Source organism: Electrophorus electricus, chromosome 13, assembly GCF_041902795.1.
Source record: "Electrophorus electricus isolate QZ-2024a chromosome 13, ASM4190279v1, whole genome shotgun sequence".
NCBI classification, from domain to species: Eukaryota; Metazoa; Chordata; class Actinopteri; order Gymnotiformes; family Gymnotidae; genus Electrophorus; species Electrophorus electricus.
In genome coordinates, this window is record NC_137509.1 from 22,224,680 (window position 1) to 22,242,578 (window position 17,899).

The window sequence follows — 17,899 nt, forward strand, 5'->3', positions numbered from 1 at the left end:
ATAGCAGATGCTGTAAGGTTTTTTTGCATCACTTTCATTTACTCTCCAACTCACATGCCTGAATGTGAAGTGCAGTGATTCCTCAAAAATCTATCTGTTAGCTCCTTGGACTACGAGATGCTGTAAGCTTCTCTTGCATCACTTTAATTTACTTTCAAGATGACATGCTAGGATGTGAAGTGCAGTGATTAATTAAAAAAACTATCTGTTAGCACCTGGGAATAGCAGATGCTGTAAGTTTTTGTTGCATCACTTTACTTTAATCTGCAACTGACAAGCTTGTATGTGAAGTGTACAGATTAAATAGAAATATTTTAGTACCAGGGAATAGCAGGTGCTGTAAGATTGTTTGCATCCCTTTAATTTATGTTCAAGCTATCATGTTCAAATTTGAAGTGCAGTGAATAATTAGTGCCTCCGTATACCAGATGTTGTAAGCTTTTATTGCATCAATTAATTTACATTCAAGATAACATTCTAGAATGTCAATTGCAGGGATTAATAAAAAAAATTGTCAGATTGGTCTTTGATCATATTTGCTATGATTAGGCAATTTGCGTAAGTGTTTAAGGCTTACGGCCATACCAGCTTGAGAATGCCCAATCTCATCTGACCTTGGAAGCTAAGCAAGTTTGGGCCTGGATAGTACTGAGGTGGGACCCTACCTATGTATACCAGGTGCTGTAAGCTTTTCTTGCATCACTTTAATTTACTTTCAAGCTGACATGCTCAAATGTGAAGTGCAATGATTAATAAAAAAAACTATCTGTTAGCACCTGGGAATAGCAGATGCTGTAAGTTTTTTTTGCATCACTTTCATTTACTCTCCAACTCACATGCCTGAATGTGAAGTGCAGTGATTCATCAAAAACTATCTGTTAGCACCTTGGACTACGAGATGCTGTAAGCTTCTCTTGCATCACTTTAATTTACTGTCAAGATGACATGCTAGGATGTGAAATGCAGTGATTAATTAAAAAAACTATCTGTTAGCACCTGGGAATAGCAGATGCTGTAAGTTTTTGTTGCATCACTTTACTTTAATCTGCAACTGACAAGCTTGTATGTGAAGTGTACAGATTAAATAGAAATATTTTAGTACCAGGGAATAGCAGGTGCTGTAAGATTGTATTGCATCCCTTTAATTTATGTTCAAGCTATCATGTTCAAATTTGAAGTGCAGTGAATAATTAACTCAAACTATCTGTTAGCACCTGGGAATAGCAGATGCTGTACCTTTTTTTTGCATCACTTTCATTTACTCTCCAACTCACATGCCTGAATGTGAAGTGCAGTGATTCATCAAAAAACTGTCTGTTAGTGCCTCCGTATACCAGATGTTGTAAGCTTTTATTGCATCATTTAATTTACATTCAAGATACCATTCTAGAATGTCAAGTGCAGGGATTAATAAAAAAAATTGTCAGATTGGTCTTTGATCATATTTGCTATGATTAGGAAATTTGAGTAAGTGTTTAAATCTTACGGCCGCACCAGCTTGAGCACGCCCAATCTCATCTGACCTTGGAAGCTAAGCAAGTTTGGGTCTGGATAGTACTGAGGTGGGACCCTACCTAGGAATACCAGGTGCTGTAAGCTTTTATTGCATCACTTTAATTTACTTTCAAGCTGACATGCTCAAATGTGAAGTGCAGTGATTAATAAAAAAAACTATCTGCTAGCACCTGGGAATAGCAGATGCTGTAAGTTTTTTTTGCATCACTTTCATTTACTCTCCAACTCACATGCCTGAATGTGAAGTGCAGTTATTCATCAAAAAAATATCTGTTAGCACCATGGACTACGAGATGCTGTAAGCTTCTCTGGCATCACTTTAATTTACTGTCAAGATGACATGCTAGGATGTGAAGTGCAGTGATTAATTAAAAAAACTATCTGTTAGCACCTGGGAATAGCAGATGCTGTAAGTTTTTGTTGCATCACTTTAATTTAATCTGCAACTGACAAGCTTGTATGTGAAGTGTACAGATTAAATAGAAATATTTTAGTACCAGGGAATAGCAGGTGCTGTAAGATTGTATTGCATCCCTTTAATTTATTTTCAAGCTATCATGTTCAAATTTGAAGTGCAGTGAATAATTAACTCAAACTATCTGTTAGCACCTGGGAATAGCAGATGCTGTAAGTTTTTGTTGCATCACTTTACTTTAATCTGCAACTGACAAGCTTATATGTGAAGTGTACAGATTAAATAGAAACATTTTAGTACCAGGGAATAGCAGGTGCTGTAAGATTGTATTGCATCCCTTTAATTTATGTTCAAGCTATCATGTTCAAATTTGAAGTGCAGTGAATAATTAACTTAAACTATCTGTTAGCACCTGGGAATAGCAGATGCTGTACGTTTTTTTTTGCATCACTTTCATTTACTCTCCAACTCACATGCCTGAATGTGAAGTGCAGTGATTCATCAAAAAACTGTCTGTTAGTGCCTCCATATACCAGATGTTGTAAACTTTTATTGCATCATTTAATTTACATTCAAGATACCATTCTAGAATGTCAAGTGCAGGGATTAATAAAAAAAATTGTCAGATTGGTCTTTGATCATATTTGCTATTATTAGGAAATTTGAGTAAGTGTTTAAAGCTTACGGCCACACCAGCTTGAGAACGCCCAATATCATCTGACCTTGGAAGCTAAGCAAGTTTGGGCCTGGATAGTACTGACGTGGGACCCTACCTAGGAATACCAGGTGCTGTAAGCTTTTATTGCATCACTTTAATTTACTTTCAAGCTGACATGCTCAAATGTGAAGTGCAGTGATTAATAAAAAAAACTATCTGTTAGCACCTGGGAATAGCAGATGCTGTAAGTTTTTTTTGCATCACTTTCATTTACTCTCCAACTCACATGCCTGAATGTGAAGTGCAGTGATTCATCAAAAACTATCTGTTAGCACCTTGGACTACGAGATGCTGTAAGCTTCTCTTGAATCACTTTAATTTACTGTCAAGATGACATGCTAGGATGTGAAATGCAGTGATTAATTAAAAAAACTATCTGTTAGCACCTGGGAATAGCAGATGCTGTAAGTTTTTGTTGCATCACTTTACTTTAATCTGCAACTGACAAGCTTGTATGTGAAGTGTACAGATTTAATAGAAATATTTTAGTACCAGGGAATAGCAGGTGCTGTAAGATTGTATTGCATCCCTTTAATTTATGTTCAAGCTATCATGTTCAAATTTGAAGTGCAGTGAATAATTAACTCAAACTATCTGTTAGCACCTGGGAATAGCAGATGCTGTACGTTTTTTTTGCATCACTTTCATTTACTCTCCAACTCACATGCCTGAATGTGAAGTGCAGTGATTCATCAAAAAACTGTCTGTTAGTGCCTCCGTATACCAGATGTTGTAAGCTTTTATTGCATCATTTAATTTACATTCAAGATAACATTCTAGAATGTCAAGTGCAGGGATTAATAAAAAAAATTGTCAGATTGGTCTTTGATCATATTTGCTATGATTAGGAAATTTGAGTAAGTGTTTAAATCTTACGGCCGCACCAGCTTGAGCACGCCCAATCTCATCTGACCTTGGAAGCTAAGCAAGTTTGGGTCTGGATAGTACTGAGGTGGGACCCTACCTAGGAATACCAGGTGCTGTAAGCTTTTATTGCATCACTTTAATTTACTTTCAAGCTGACATGCTCAAATGTGAAGTGCAGTGATTAATAAAAAAAACTATCTGTTAGCACCTGGGAATAGCAGATGCTGTAAGTTTTTTTTGCATCACTTTCATTTACTCTCCAACTCACATGCCTGAATGTGAAGTGCAGTTATTCATCAAAAAAATATCTGTTAGCACCATGGACTACGAGATGCTGTAAGCTTCTCTTGCATCACTTTAATTTACTGTCAAGATGACATGCTAGGATGTGAAGTGCAGTGATTAATTAAAAAAACTATCTGTTAGCACCTGGGAATAGCAGATGCTGTAAGTTTTTGTTGCATCACTTTAATTTAATCTGCAACTGACAAGCTTGTATGTGAAGTGTACAGATTAAATAGAAATATTTTAGTACCAGGGAATAGCAGGTGCTGTAAGATTGTATTGCATCCCTTTAATTTATGTTCAAGCTATCATGTTCAAATTTGAAGTGCAGTGAATAATTAACTTAAACTATCTGTTAGCACCTGGGAATAGCAGATGTTGTACGTTTTTTTTGCATCACTTTCATTTACTCTCCAACTCACATGCCTGAATGTGAAGTGCAGTGATTCATCAAAAAACTGTCTGTTAGTGCCTCCGTATACCAGATGTTGTAAGCTTTTATTGCATCATTTAATTTACATTCAAGATACCATTCTAGAATGTCAAGTGCAGGGATTAATAAAAAAAATTGTCAGATTGGTCTTTGATCATATTTGCTATGATTAGGAAATTTGAGTAAGTGTTTAAAACTTACGGCCACACCAGCTTGAGAACGCCCAATCTCATCTGACCTTGGAAGCTAAGCAAGTTTGGGCCTGGATAGTACTGAGGTGGGACCCTACCTAGGAATACCAGGTGCTGTAAGCTTTTATTGCATCACTTTAATTTACTTTCAAGCTGACATGCTCAAATGTGAAGTGCAGTGATTAATAAAAAAAACTATCTGTTAGCAACTGGGAATAGCAGATGCTGTAAGTTTTTTTTGCATCACTTTCATTTACTCTCCAACTCACGTGCCTAAATGTGAAGTGCAGTGATTCATCAAAAACTATCTGTTAGCAACTTGGACTACGAGATGCTGTAAGCTTCTCTTGAATCACTTTAATTTACTGTCAAGATGACATGCTAGGATGTGAAATGCAGTGATTAATTAAAAAAACTATCTGTTAGCACCTGGGAATAGCAGATGCTGTAAGTTTTTGTTGCATCACTTTACTTTAATCTGCAACTGACAAGCTTGTATGTGAAGTGTACAGATTAAATAGAAATATTTTAGTACCAGGGAATAGCAGGTGCTGTAAGATTGTATTGCATCCCTTTAATTTATGTTCAAGCTATCATGTTCAAATTTGAAGTGCAGTGAATAATTAACTCAAACTATCTGTTAGCACCTGGGAATAGCAGATGCTGTACGTTTTTTTTGCATCACTTTCATTTACTCTCCAACTCACATGCCTGAATGTGAAGTGCAGTGATTCATCAAAAAACTGTCTGTTAGTGCCTCCGTATACCAGATGTTGTAAGCTTTTATTGCATCATTTAATTTACATTCAAGATAACATTCTAGAATGTCAAGTGCAGGGATTAATAAAAAAAATTGTCAGATTGGTCTTTGATCATATTTGCTATGATTAGGAAATTTGAGTAAGTGTTTAAATCTTACGGCCGCACCAGCTTGAGCACGCCCAATCTCATCTGACCTTGGAAGCTAAGCAAGTTTGGGTCTGGATAGTACTGAGGTGGGACCCTACCTAGGAATACCAGGTGCTGTAAGCTTTTATTGCATCACTTTAATTTACTTTCAAGCTGACATGCTCAAATGTGAAGTGCAGTGATTAATAAAAAAAACTATCTGTTAGCACCTGGGAATAGCAGATGCTGTAAGTTTTTTTTGCATCACTTTCATTTACTCTCCAACTCACATGCCTGAATGTGAAGTGCAGTTATTCATCAAAAAAATATCTGTTAGCACCATGGACTACGAGATGCTGTAAGCTTCTCTTGCATCACTTTAATTTACTGTCAAGATGACATGCTAGGATGTGAAGTGCAGTGATTAATTAAAAAAACTATCTGTTAGCACCTGGGAATAGCAGATGCTGTAAGTTTTTGTTGCATCACTTTACTTTAATCTGCAACTGACAAGCTTGTATGTGAAGTGTACAGATTAAATAGAAATATTTTAGTACCAGGGAATAGCAGGTGCTGTAAGATTGTATTGCATCCCTTTAATTTATGTTCAAGCTATCATGTTCAAATTTGAAGTGCAGTGAATAATTAACTTAAACTATCTGTTAGCACCTGGGAATAGCAGATGCTGTACGTTTTTTTTTGCATCACTTTCATTTACTCTCCAACTCACATGCCTGAATGTGAAGTGCAGTGATTCATCAAAAAACTGTCTGTTAGTGCCTCCATATACCAGATGTTGTAAACTTTTATTGCATCATTTAATTTACATTCAAGATACCATTCTAGAATGTCAAGTGCAGGGATTAATAAAAAAAATTGTCAGATTGGTCTTTGATCATATTTGCTATGATTAGGAAATTTGAGTAAGTGTTTAAATCTTACGGCCGCACCAGCTTGAGCACGCCCAATCTCATCTGACCTTGGAAGCTAAGCAAGTTTGGGTCTGGATAGTACTGAGGTGGGACCCTACCTAGGAATACCAGGTGCTGTAAGCTTTTATTGCATCACTTTAATTTACTTTCAAGCTGACATGCTCAAATGTGAAGTGCAGTGATTAATAAAAAAAACCTATCTGTTAGCACATGGGAATAGCAGATGCTGTAAGTTTTTTTTGCATCACTTTCATTTACTCTCCAACTCACATGCCTGAATGTGAAGTGCAGTTATTCATCAAAAAAATATCTGTTAGCACCATGGACTACGAGATGCTGTAAGCTTCTCTTGCATCAATTTAATTTACTGTCAAGATGACATGCTAGGATGTGAAGTGCAGTGATTAATTAAAAAAACTATCTGTTAGCACCTGGGAATAGCAGATGCTGTAAGTTTTTGTTGCATCACTTTAATTTAATCTGCAACTGACAAGCTTGTATGTGAAGTGTACAGATTAAATAGAAATATTTTAGTACCAGGGAATAGCAGGTGCTGTAAGATTGTATTGCATCCCTTTAATTTATTTTCAAGCTATCATGTTCAAATTTGAAGTGCAGTGAATAATTAACTCAAACTATCTGTTAGCACCTGGGAATAGCAGATGCTGTAAGTTTTTGTTGCATCACTTTACTTTAATCTGCAACTGACAAGCTTGTATGTGAAGTGTACAGATTAAATAGAAATATTTTAGTACCAGGGAATAGCAGGTGCTGTAAGATTGTATTGCATCCCTTTAATTTATGTTCAAGCTATCATGTTCAAATTTGAAGTGCAGTGAATAATTAACTTAAACTATCTGTTAGCACCTGGGAATAGCAGATGCTGTACGTTTTTTTTTGCATCACTTTCATTTACTCTCCAACTCACATGCCTGAATGTGAAGTGCAGTGATTCATCAAAAAACTGTCTGTTAGTGCCTCCGTATACCAGATGTTGTAAGCTTTTATTGCCTCATTTAATTTACATTCAAGATACCATTCTAGAATGTCAAGTGCAGGGATTAATAAAAAAAATTGTCAGATTGGTCTTTGATCATATTTGCTATGATTAGGAAATTTGAGTAAGTGTTTAAAGCTTACGTCCACACCAGCTTGAGAACGCCCAATCTCATCTGACCTTGGAAGCTAAGCAAGTTTGGGCCTGGATAGTACTGAGGTGGGACCCTACCTAGGAATACCAGGTGCTGTAAGCTTTTATTGCATCACTTTAATTTACTTTCAAGCTGACATGCTCAAATGTGAAGTGCAGTGATTAATAAAAAAAACTATCTGTTAGCACCTGGGAATAGCAGATGCTGTAAATTTTTTTTGCATCACTTTCATTTACTCTCCAACTCACGTGCCTAAATGTGAAGTGCAGTGATTCATCAAAAACTATCTGTTAGCAACTTGGACTACGAGATGCTGTAAGCTTCTCTCGCATCAATTTAATTTACTGTCAAGATGACATGCTAGGATATGAAATGCAGTGATTAATTAAAAAAACTATCTGTTAGCACCTGGGAATAGCAGATGCTGTAAGTTTTTGTTGCATCACTTTACTTTAATCTGCAACTGACAAGCTTGTATGTGAAGTGTACAGATTAAATAGAAATATTTTAGTACCAGGGAATAGCAGGTGCTGTAAGATTGTATTGCATCCCTTTAATTTATGTTCAAGCTATCATGTTCAAATTTGAAGTGCAGTGAATAATTAACTTAAACTATCTGTTAGCACCTGGGAATAGCAGATGCTGTACGTTTTTTTTTGCATCACTTTCATTTACTCTCCAACTCACATGCCTGAATGTGAAGTGCAGTGATTCATCAAAAAACTGTCTGTTAGTGCCTCCATATACCAGATGTTGTAAACTTTTATTGCATCATTTAATTTACATTCAAGATACCATTCTAGAATGTCAAGTGCAGGGATTAATAAAAAAAATTGTCAGATTGGTCTTTGATCATATTTGCTATGATTAGGAAATTTGAGTAAGTGTTTAAAGCTTACGGCCACACCAGCTTGAGAATGCCCAATATCATCTGACCTTGGAAGCTAAGCAAGTTTGGGCCTGGATAGTACTGACGTGGGACCCTACCTAGGAATACCAGGTGCTGTAAGCTTTTATTGCATCACTTTAATTTACTTTCAAGCTGACATGCTCAAATGTGAAGTGCAGTGATTAATAAAAAAAACTATCTGTTAGCACCTGGGAATAGCAGATGCTGTAAGTTTTTTTTGCATCACTTTCATTTACTCTCCAACTCACATGCCTGAATGTGAAGTGCAGTGATTCATCAAAAACTATCTGTTAGCACCTTGGACTACGAGATGCTGTAAGCTTCTCTTGAATCACTTTAATTTACTGTCAAGATGACATGCTAGGATGTGAAATGCAGTGATTAATTAAAAAAACTATCTGTTAGCACCTGGGAATAGCAGATGCTGTAAGTTTTTGTTGCATCACTTTACTTTAATCTGCAACTGACAAGCTTGTATGTGAAGTGTACAGATTAAATAGAAATATTTTAGTACCAGGGAATAGCAGGTGCTGTAAGATTGTATTGCATCCCTTTAATTTATGTTCAAGCTATCATGTTCAAATTTGAAGTGCAGTGAATAATTAACTCAAACTATCTGTTAGCACCTGGGAATAGCAGATGCTGTACGTTTTTTTTGCATCACTTTCATTTACTCTCCAACTCACATGCCTGAATGTGAAGTGCAGTGATTCATCAAAAAACTGTCTGTTAGTGCCTCCGTATACCAGATGTTGTAAGCTTTTATTGCATCATTTAATTTACATTCAAGATAACATTCTAGAATGTCAAGTGCAGGGATTAATAAAAAAAATTGTCAGATTGGTCTTTGATCATATTTGCTATGATTAGGCAATTTGAGTAAGTGTTTAAGGCTTACGGCCACACCAGCTTGAGAACGCCCAATCTCATCTGACCTTGGAAGCTAAGCAAGTTTGGGCCTGGATAGTACTGAGGTGGGACCCTACCTAGGAATACCAGGTGCTGTAAGCTTTTCTTGCATCACTTTAATTTACTTTCAAGCTGACATGCTCAAATGTGAAGTGCAGTGATTAATAAAAAAAACTATCTGTTAGCACCTGGGAATAGCAGATGCTGTAAGTTTTTTTTGCATCACTTTCATTTACTCTCCAACTCACATGCCTGAATGTGAAGTGCAGTGATTCATCAAAAAACTATCTGTTAGCACCTTGGACTACGAGATGCTGTAAGGTTCTCTTGAATCACTTTAATTTTCTGTCAAGATGACATGCTAGGATGTGAAATGCAGTGATTAATTAAAAAAACTATCTGTTAGCACCTGGGAATAGCAGATGCTGTAAGTTTTTGTTGCATCACTTTACTTTAATCTGCAACTGACAAGCTTGTATGTGAAGTGTACAGATTAAATAGAAATATTTTAGTACCAGGGAATAGCAGGTGCTGTATGATTGTATTGCATCCCTTTAATTTATGTTCAAGCTATCATGTTCAAATGTGAAGTGCAGTGAATAATTAACTCAAACTATCTGTTAGCACCTGGGAATAGCCGATGCTGTAAGTTTTTTTTGCATCACTTTCATTTACTCTCCAACTCACATGCCTGAATGTGAAGTGCAGTGATTAATCAAAAACTATCTGTTAGCACCTTGGACTACGAGATGCTGTAAGCTTCTCTTGAATCACTTTAATTTACTGTCAAGATGACATGCTAGGATGTGAAATGCAGTGATTAATTAAAAAAACTATCTGTTAGCACCTGGGAATAGCAGATGCTGTAAGTTTTTGTTGCATCACTTTACTTTAATCTGCAACTGACAAGCTTGTATGTGAAGTGTACAGATTAAATAGAAATATTTTAGTACCAGGGAATAGCAGGTGCTGTAAGATTGTATTGCATCCCTTTAATTTATGTTCAAGCTATCATGTTCAAATTTGAAGTGCAGTGAATAATTAACTTAAACTATCTGTTAGCACCTGGGAATAGCAGATGCTGTAAGCTTCTCTCGCATCAATTTAATTTACTGTCAAGATGACATGCTAGGATGTGAAATGCAATGATTAATAAAAAAAACTATCTGTTAGCACCTGGGAATAGCAGATGCTGTAAGTTTTTTTTGCATCACTTTCATTTACTCTCCAACTCACATGCCTGAATGTGAAGTGCAGTGATTCATCAAAAAACTGTCTGTTAGTGCCTCCGTATACCAGATGTTGTAAGCTTTTATTGCATCAATTAATTTACATTCAAGATAACATTCTAGAATGTCAATTGCAGGGATTAATAAAAAAAATTGTCAGATTGGTCTTTGATCATATTTGCTATGATTAGGCAATTTGCGTAAGTGTTTAAGGCTTACGGCCATACCAGCTTGAGAATGCCCAATCTCATCTGACCTTGGAAGCTAAGCAAGTTTGGGCCTGGATAGTACTGAGGTGGGACCCTACCTATGTATACCAGGTGCTGTAAGCTTTTCTTGCATCACTTTAATTTACTTTCAAGCTGACATGCTCAAATGTGAAGTGCAATGATTAATAAAAAAAACTATCTGTTAGCACCTGGGAATAGCAGATGCTGTAAGTTTTTTTTGCATCACTTTCATTTACTCTCCAACTCACATGCCTGAATGTGAAGTGCAGTGATTCATCAAAAAACTGTCTGTTAGTGCCTCCGTATACCAGATGTTGTAAGCTTTTATTGCATCATTTAATTTACATTCAAGATACCATTCTAGAATGTCAAGTGCAGGGATTAATAAAAAAAATTGTCAGATTGGTCTTTGATCATATTTGCTATGATTAGGAAATTTGAGTAAGTGTTTAAATCTTACGGCCGCACCAGCTTGAGCACACCCAATCTCATCTGACCTTGGAAGCTAAGCAAGTTTGGGTCTGGATAGTACTGAGGTGGGACCCTACCTAGGAATACCAGGTGCTGTAAGCTTTTATTGCATCACTTTAATTTACTTTCAAGCTGACATGCTCAAATGTGAAGTGCAGTGATTAATAAAAAAAACTATCTGCTAGCACCTGGGAATAGCAGATGCTGTAAGTTTTTTTTGCATCACTTTCATTTACTCTCCAACTCACATGCCTGAATGTGAAGTGCAGTTATTCATCAAAAAAATATCTGTTAGCACCATGGACTACGAGATGCTGTAAGCTTCTCTTGCATCACTTTAATTTACTGTCAAGATGACATGCTAGGATGTGAAGTGCAGTGATTAATTAAAAAAACTATCTGTTAGCACCTGGGAATAGCAGATGCTGTAAGTTTTTTTTGCATCACTTTCATTTACTCTCCAACTCACATGCCTGAATGTGAAGTGCAGTGATTCATCAAAAAACTGTCTGTTAGTGCCTCCGTATACCAGATGTTGTAAGCTTTTATTGCATCATTTAATTTACATTCAAGATAACATTCTAGAATGTCAAGTGCAGGGATTAATAAAAAAAATTTTCAGATTGGTCTTTGATCATATTTGCTATGATTAGGCAATTTGAGTAAGCGTATAAAGCTTACGGCCACACCAGCTTGAGAACGCCCAATCTCATCTGACCTTGGAAGCTAAGCAAGTTTGGGCCTGGATAGTACTGAGGTGGGACCCTACCTAGGAATACCAGGTGCTGTAAGCTTTTCTTTCATCACTTTAATTTACTTTCAAGCTGACATGCTCAAATGTGAAGTGCAGTGATTAATAAAAAAAACTATCTGTTTTCACCTGGGAATAGCAGATGCTGTAAGTTTTTGTTGCATCACTTTACTTTAATCTGCAACTGACAAGCTTGTATGTGAAGTGTACAGATTAAATAGAAATATTTTAGTACCAGGGAAAAGCAGGTGCTGTAAGATTGTATTGCATCCCTTTAATTTATGTTCAAGCTATCATGTTCAAATTTGAAGTGCAGTGAATAATTAGTGCCTCAGTATACCAGCTCCGTATTGTAAGCTTTTATTGCATCATTTAATTACATTCAAGATAACATTCTAGAATGTCAAGTGCAGGGATTAATAAAAAAAATTGTCAGATTGGTCTTTGATCATATTTGCTATGATTAGGCAATTTGAGTAAGTGTTTAAGGCTTACGGCCACACCAGCTTGAGAACGCCCAATCTCATCTGACCTTGGAAGCTAAGCAAGTTTGGGCCTGAATAGTACTGAGGTGGGACCCTACCTAGGAATACCAGGTGCTGTAAGCTTTTCTTGCATCACTTTAATTTACTTTCAAGCTGACATGCTCAAATGTGAAGTGCAGTGATTAATAAAAAAAACTATCTGTTAGCACCTGGGAATAGCAGATGCTGTAAGGTTTTTTTGCATCACTTTCATTTACTCTCCAACTCACATGCCTGAATGTGAAGTGCAGTGATTCCTCAAAAATCTATCTGTTAGCTCCTTGGACTACGAGATGCTGTAAGCTTCTCTTGCATCACTTTAATTTACTTTCAAGATGACATGCTAGGATGTGAAGTGCAGTGATTAATTAAAAAAACTATCTGTTAGCACCTGGGAATAGCAGATGCTGTAAGTTTTTGTTGCATCACTTTACTTTAATCTGCAACTGACAAGCTTGTATGTGAAGTGTACAGATTAAATAGAAATATTTTAGTACCAGGGAATAGCAGGTGCTGTAAGATTGTTTGCATCCCTTTAATTTATGTTCAAGCTATCATGTTCAAATTTGAAGTGCAGTGAATAATTAGTGCCTCCGTATACCAGATGTTGTAAGCTTTTATTGCATCAATTAATTTACATTCAAGATAACATTCTAGAATGTCAATTGCAGGGATTAATAAAAAAAATTGTCAGATTGGTCTTTGATCATATTTGCTATGATTAGGCAATTTGCGTAAGTGTTTAAGGCTTACGGCCATACCAGCTTGAGAATGCCCAATCTCATCTGACCTTGGAAGCTAAGCAAGTTTGGGCCTGGATAGTACTGAGGTGGGACCCTACCTATGTATACCAGGTGCTGTAAGCTTTTCTTGCATCACTTTAATTTACTTTCAAGCTGACATGCTCAAATGTGAAGTGCAATGATTAATAAAAAAAACTATCTGTTAGCACCTGGGAATAGCAGATGCTGTAAGTTTTTTTTGCATCACTTTCATTTACTCTCCAACTCACATGCCTGAATGTGAAGTGCAGTGATTCATCAAAAACTATCTGTTAGCACCTTGGACTACGAGATGCTGTAAGCTTCTCTTGCATCACTTTAATTTACTGTCAAGATGACATGCTAGGATGTGAAATGCAGTGATTAATTAAAAAAACTATCTGTTAGCACCTGGGAATAGCAGATGCTGTAAGTTTTTGTTGCATCACTTTACTTTAATCTGCAACTGACAAGCTTGTATGTGAAGTGTACAGATTAAATAGAAATATTTTAGTACCAGGGAATAGCAGGTGCTGTAAGATTGTATTGCATCCCTTTAATTTATGTTCAAGCTATCATGTTCAAATTTGAAGTGCAGTGAATAATTAACTCAAACTATCTGTTAGCACCTGGGAATAGCAGATGCTGTACCTTTTTTTTGCATCACTTTCATTTACTCTCCAACTCACATGCCTGAATGTGAAGTGCAGTGATTCATCAAAAAACTGTCTGTTAGTGCCTCCGTATACCAGATGTTGTAAGCTTTTATTGCATCATTTAATTTACATTCAAGATACCATTCTAGAATGTCAAGTGCAGGGATTAATAAAAAAAATTGTCAGATTGGTCTTTGATCATATTTGCTATGATTAGGAAATTTGAGTAAGTGTTTAAATCTTACGGCCGCACCAGCTTGAGCACGCCCAATCTCATCTGACCTTGGAAGCTAAGCAAGTTTGGGTCTGGATAGTACTGAGGTGGGACCCTACCTAGGAATACCAGGTGCTGTAAGCTTTTATTGCATCACTTTAATTTACTTTCAAGCTGACATGCTCAAATGTGAAGTGCAGTGATTAATAAAAAAAACTATCTGCTAGCACCTGGGAATAGCAGATGCTGTAAGTTTTTTTTGCATCACTTTCATTTACTCTCCAACTCACATGCCTGAATGTGAAGTGCAGTTATTCATCAAAAAAATATCTGTTAGCACCATGGACTACGAGATGCTGTAAGCTTCTCTGGCATCACTTTAATTTACTGTCAAGATGACATGCTAGGATGTGAAGTGCAGTGATTAATTAAAAAAACTATCTGTTAGCACCTGGGAATAGCAGATGCTGTAAGTTTTTGTTGCATCACTTTAATTTAATCTGCAACTGACAAGCTTGTATGTGAAGTGTACAGATTAAATAGAAATATTTTAGTACCAGGGAATAGCAGGTGCTGTAAGATTGTATTGCATCCCTTTAATTTATTTTCAAGCTATCATGTTCAAATTTGAAGTGCAGTGAATAATTAACTCAAACTATCTGTTAGCACCTGGGAATAGCAGATGCTGTAAGTTTTTGTTGCATCACTTTACTTTAATCTGCAACTGACAAGCTTATATGTGAAGTGTACAGATTAAATAGAAACATTTTAGTACCAGGGAATAGCAGGTGCTGTAAGATTGTATTGCATCCCTTTAATTTATGTTCAAGCTATCATGTTCAAATTTGAAGTGCAGTGAATAATTAACTTAAACTATCTGTTAGCACCTGGGAATAGCAGATGCTGTAAGCTTCTCTCGCATCAATTTAATTTACTGTCAAGATGACATGCTAGGATGTGAAATGCAATGATTAATAAAAAAAACTATCTGTTAGCACCTGGGAATAGCAGATGCTGTAAGTTTTTTTTGCATCACTTTCATTTACTCTCCAACTCACATGCCTGAATGTGAAGTGCAGTGATTCATCAAAAAACTGTCTGTTAGTGCCTCCGTATACCAGATGTTGTAAGCTTTTATTGCATCATTTAATTTACATTCAAGATAACATTCTAGAATGTCAAGTGCAGGGATTAATAAAAAAAAATTTCAGATTGGTCTTTGATCATATTTGCTATGATTAGGCAATTTGAGTAAGCGTATAAAGCTTACGGCCACATCAGCTTGAGAACGCCCAATCTCATCTGACCTTGGAAGCTAAGCAAGTTTGGGCCTGGATAGTACTGAGGTGGGACCCTACCTAGGAATACCAGGTGCTGTAAGCTTTTCTTGCATCACTTTAATTTACTTTCAAGCTGACATGCTCAAATGTGAAGTGCAGTGATTAATAAAAAAAACTATCTGTTAGCACCTGGGAATAGCAGATGCTGTAAGTTTTTGTTGCATCACTTTACTTTAATCTGCAACTGACAAGCTTGTATGTGAAGTGTACAGATTAAATAGAAATATTTTAGTACCAGGGAATAGCAGGTGCTGTAAGATTGTATTGCATCCCTTTAATTTATGTTCAAGCTATCATGTTCAAATTTGAAGTGCAGTGAATAATTAACTCAAACTATCTGTTAGCACCTGGGAATAGCAGATGCTGTAAGTTTTTTTTGCATCACTTTCATTTACTCTCCAACTCACATGCCTGAATGTGAAGTGCAGTGATTCATCAAAAAACTGTCTGTTAGTGCCTCCGTATACCAGATGTTGTAAGCTTTTATTGCATCAATTAATTTACATTCAAGATAACATTCTAGAATGTCAATTGCAGGGATTAATAAAAAAAATTGTCAGATTGGTCTTTGATCATATTTGCTATGATTAGGCAATTTGCGTAAGTGTTTAAGGCTTACGGCCATACCAGCTTGAGAATGCCCAATCTCATCTGACCTTGGAAGCTAAGCAAGTTTGGGCCTGGATAGTACTGAGGTGGGACCCTACCTATGTATACCAGGTGCTGTAAGCTTTTCTTGCATCACTTTAATTTACTTTCAAGCTGACATGCTCAAATGTGAAGTGCAATGATTAATAAAAAAAACTATCTGTTAGCACCTGGGAATAGCAGATGCTGTAAGTTTTTTTTGCATCACTTTCATTTACTCTCCAACTCACATGCCTGAATGTGAAGTGCAGTAAATCATCAAAAAACTGTCTGTTAGCACCTTGGACTACGAGATGCTGTAAGCTTCTCTTGCATCACTTTAATTTACTGTCAAGATGACATGCTCAAATGTGAAGTGCAGTGATTAATAAAAAAAACTATCTGTTAGCACCTGGGAATAGCCGACGCTGTAAGTTTTTTTTGCATCACTTTCATTTACTCTCCAACTCACATGCCTGAATGTGAAGTGCAGTGATTCATCAAAAACTATCTGTTAGCACCTTGGACTACGAGATGCTGTAAGCTTCTCTTGAATCACTTTAATTTACTGTCAAGATGACATGCTAGGATGTGAAATGCAGTGATTAATAAAAAAAACTATCTGTTAGCACCTGGGAATAGCAGATGCTGTAAGTTTTTGTTGCATCACTTTACTTTAATCTGCAACTGACAAGCTTGTATGTGAAGTGTATAGATTAAATAGAAATATTTTAGTACCAGGGAATAGCAGGTGCTGTAAGATTGTATTGCATCCCTTTAATTTATGTTCAAGCTATCATGTTCAAATTTGAAGTGCAGTGAATAATTAACTCAAACTATCTGTTAGCACCTGGGAATAGCAGATGCTGTAAGTTTTTTTTGCATCACTTTCATTTACTCTCCAACTCACATGCCTGAATGTGAAGTGCAGTGATTCATCAAAAAACTGTCTGTTAGTGCCTCCGTATACCAGATGTTGTAAGCTTTTATTGCATCATTTAATTTACATTCAAGATAACATTCTAGAATGTCAAGTGCATGGATTAATAAAAAAAATTGTCAGATTGGTCTTTGATCATATTTGCTATGATTAGGCAATTTGCGTAAGCGTATAAGGCTTACGGCCACACCATCTTGAGAACGCCCAATCTCATCTGACCTTGGAAACTAACCAAGTTTGGGCCTGGATAGTACTGAGGTGGGACCCTACCTAGGAATACCAGGTGCTGTAAGCTTTTCTTGCATCACTTTAATTTACTTTCAAGCTGACATGCTCAAATGTGAAGTGCAGTGATTAATAAAAAAAACTATCTGTTAGCACCTGGGAATAGCAGATGCTGTAAGTTTTTTTTGCATCACTTTCATTTACTCTCCAACTCACATGCCTGAATGTGAAGTGCAGTGATTCATCAAAAAACTATCTGTTAGCACCTTGGACTACGAAATGCTGTAAGCTTCTCTTGCATCACTTTAATTTACTGTCAAGATGACATGCTAAGATGTGAAATGCAGTGATTAATTAAAAAAACTATCTGTTAGCACCTGGGAATAGCAGATGCTGTAAGTTTTTGTTGCATCACTTTACTTTAATCTGCAACTGACAAGCTTGTATGTGAAGTGTACAGATTAAATAGAAATATTTTAGTACCAGGGAATAGCAGGTGCTGTAAGATTGTTTGCATCCCTTTAATTTATGTTCAAGCTATCATGTTCAAATTTGAAGTGCAGTGAATAATTAGTGCCTCCGTATACCAGCTCCGTATTGTAAGCTTTTATTGCATCATTTAATTACATTCAAGATAACATTCTAGAATGTCAAGTGCAGGGATTAATAAAAAAAATTGTCAGATTGGTCTTTGATCATATTTGCTATGATTAGGCA

At 36.4% G+C, this 17,899-nt stretch overlaps 2 non-coding genes and 17 pseudogenes across 2 annotated transcripts; all 19 read left to right on the plus strand.

Moving 5' to 3' along the window:
- Nucleotides 1–571: 571 nt before the first annotated feature.
- Nucleotides 572–690, plus strand: LOC145649474 (5S ribosomal RNA; annotated as a pseudogene).
- A 790-nt stretch (nt 691–1,480) lies between these two features.
- Nucleotides 1,481–1,599, plus strand: LOC145650626 (5S ribosomal RNA; annotated as a pseudogene).
- Nucleotides 1,600–2,609: 1,010 nt separating this feature from the next.
- LOC145650381 (5S ribosomal RNA) lies at nt 2,610–2,728 on the plus strand (annotated as a pseudogene).
- A 790-nt stretch (nt 2,729–3,518) lies between these two features.
- On the plus strand, nt 3,519–3,637 carry LOC145650628 (5S ribosomal RNA; annotated as a pseudogene).
- A 791-nt stretch (nt 3,638–4,428) lies between these two features.
- On the plus strand, nt 4,429–4,547 carry LOC145647779 (5S ribosomal RNA; annotated as a pseudogene).
- Nucleotides 4,548–5,337: 790 nt separating this feature from the next.
- LOC145650629 (5S ribosomal RNA) lies at nt 5,338–5,456 on the plus strand (annotated as a pseudogene).
- Nucleotides 5,457–6,248: 792 nt separating this feature from the next.
- On the plus strand, nt 6,249–6,367 carry LOC145650630 (5S ribosomal RNA; annotated as a pseudogene).
- A 1,011-nt stretch (nt 6,368–7,378) lies between these two features.
- On the plus strand, nt 7,379–7,497 carry LOC145648681 (5S ribosomal RNA; annotated as a pseudogene).
- A 791-nt stretch (nt 7,498–8,288) lies between these two features.
- On the plus strand, nt 8,289–8,407 carry LOC145650907 (5S ribosomal RNA; annotated as a pseudogene).
- A 790-nt stretch (nt 8,408–9,197) lies between these two features.
- On the plus strand, nt 9,198–9,316 carry LOC145650007 (5S ribosomal RNA). Its single transcript, XR_014116649.1, has one exon. It is a non-coding gene; the product is annotated as a 5S ribosomal RNA (ribosomal RNA).
- Nucleotides 9,317–10,656: 1,340 nt separating this feature from the next.
- LOC145649475 (5S ribosomal RNA) lies at nt 10,657–10,775 on the plus strand (annotated as a pseudogene).
- Nucleotides 10,776–11,127: 352 nt separating this feature from the next.
- LOC145650106 (5S ribosomal RNA) lies at nt 11,128–11,246 on the plus strand (annotated as a pseudogene).
- Nucleotides 11,247–11,819: 573 nt separating this feature from the next.
- Nucleotides 11,820–11,938, plus strand: LOC145650018 (5S ribosomal RNA). Its single transcript, XR_014116650.1, has one exon. It is a non-coding gene; the product is annotated as a 5S ribosomal RNA (ribosomal RNA).
- A 446-nt stretch (nt 11,939–12,384) lies between these two features.
- On the plus strand, nt 12,385–12,503 carry LOC145646898 (5S ribosomal RNA; annotated as a pseudogene).
- A 663-nt stretch (nt 12,504–13,166) lies between these two features.
- On the plus strand, nt 13,167–13,285 carry LOC145649477 (5S ribosomal RNA; annotated as a pseudogene).
- A 790-nt stretch (nt 13,286–14,075) lies between these two features.
- Nucleotides 14,076–14,194, plus strand: LOC145650631 (5S ribosomal RNA; annotated as a pseudogene).
- Nucleotides 14,195–15,314: 1,120 nt separating this feature from the next.
- LOC145647877 (5S ribosomal RNA) lies at nt 15,315–15,433 on the plus strand (annotated as a pseudogene).
- A 570-nt stretch (nt 15,434–16,003) lies between these two features.
- Nucleotides 16,004–16,122, plus strand: LOC145649478 (5S ribosomal RNA; annotated as a pseudogene).
- A 1,011-nt stretch (nt 16,123–17,133) lies between these two features.
- LOC145650429 (5S ribosomal RNA) lies at nt 17,134–17,252 on the plus strand (annotated as a pseudogene).
- The last annotated feature ends 647 nt before the right edge of the window (nt 17,253–17,899 follow it).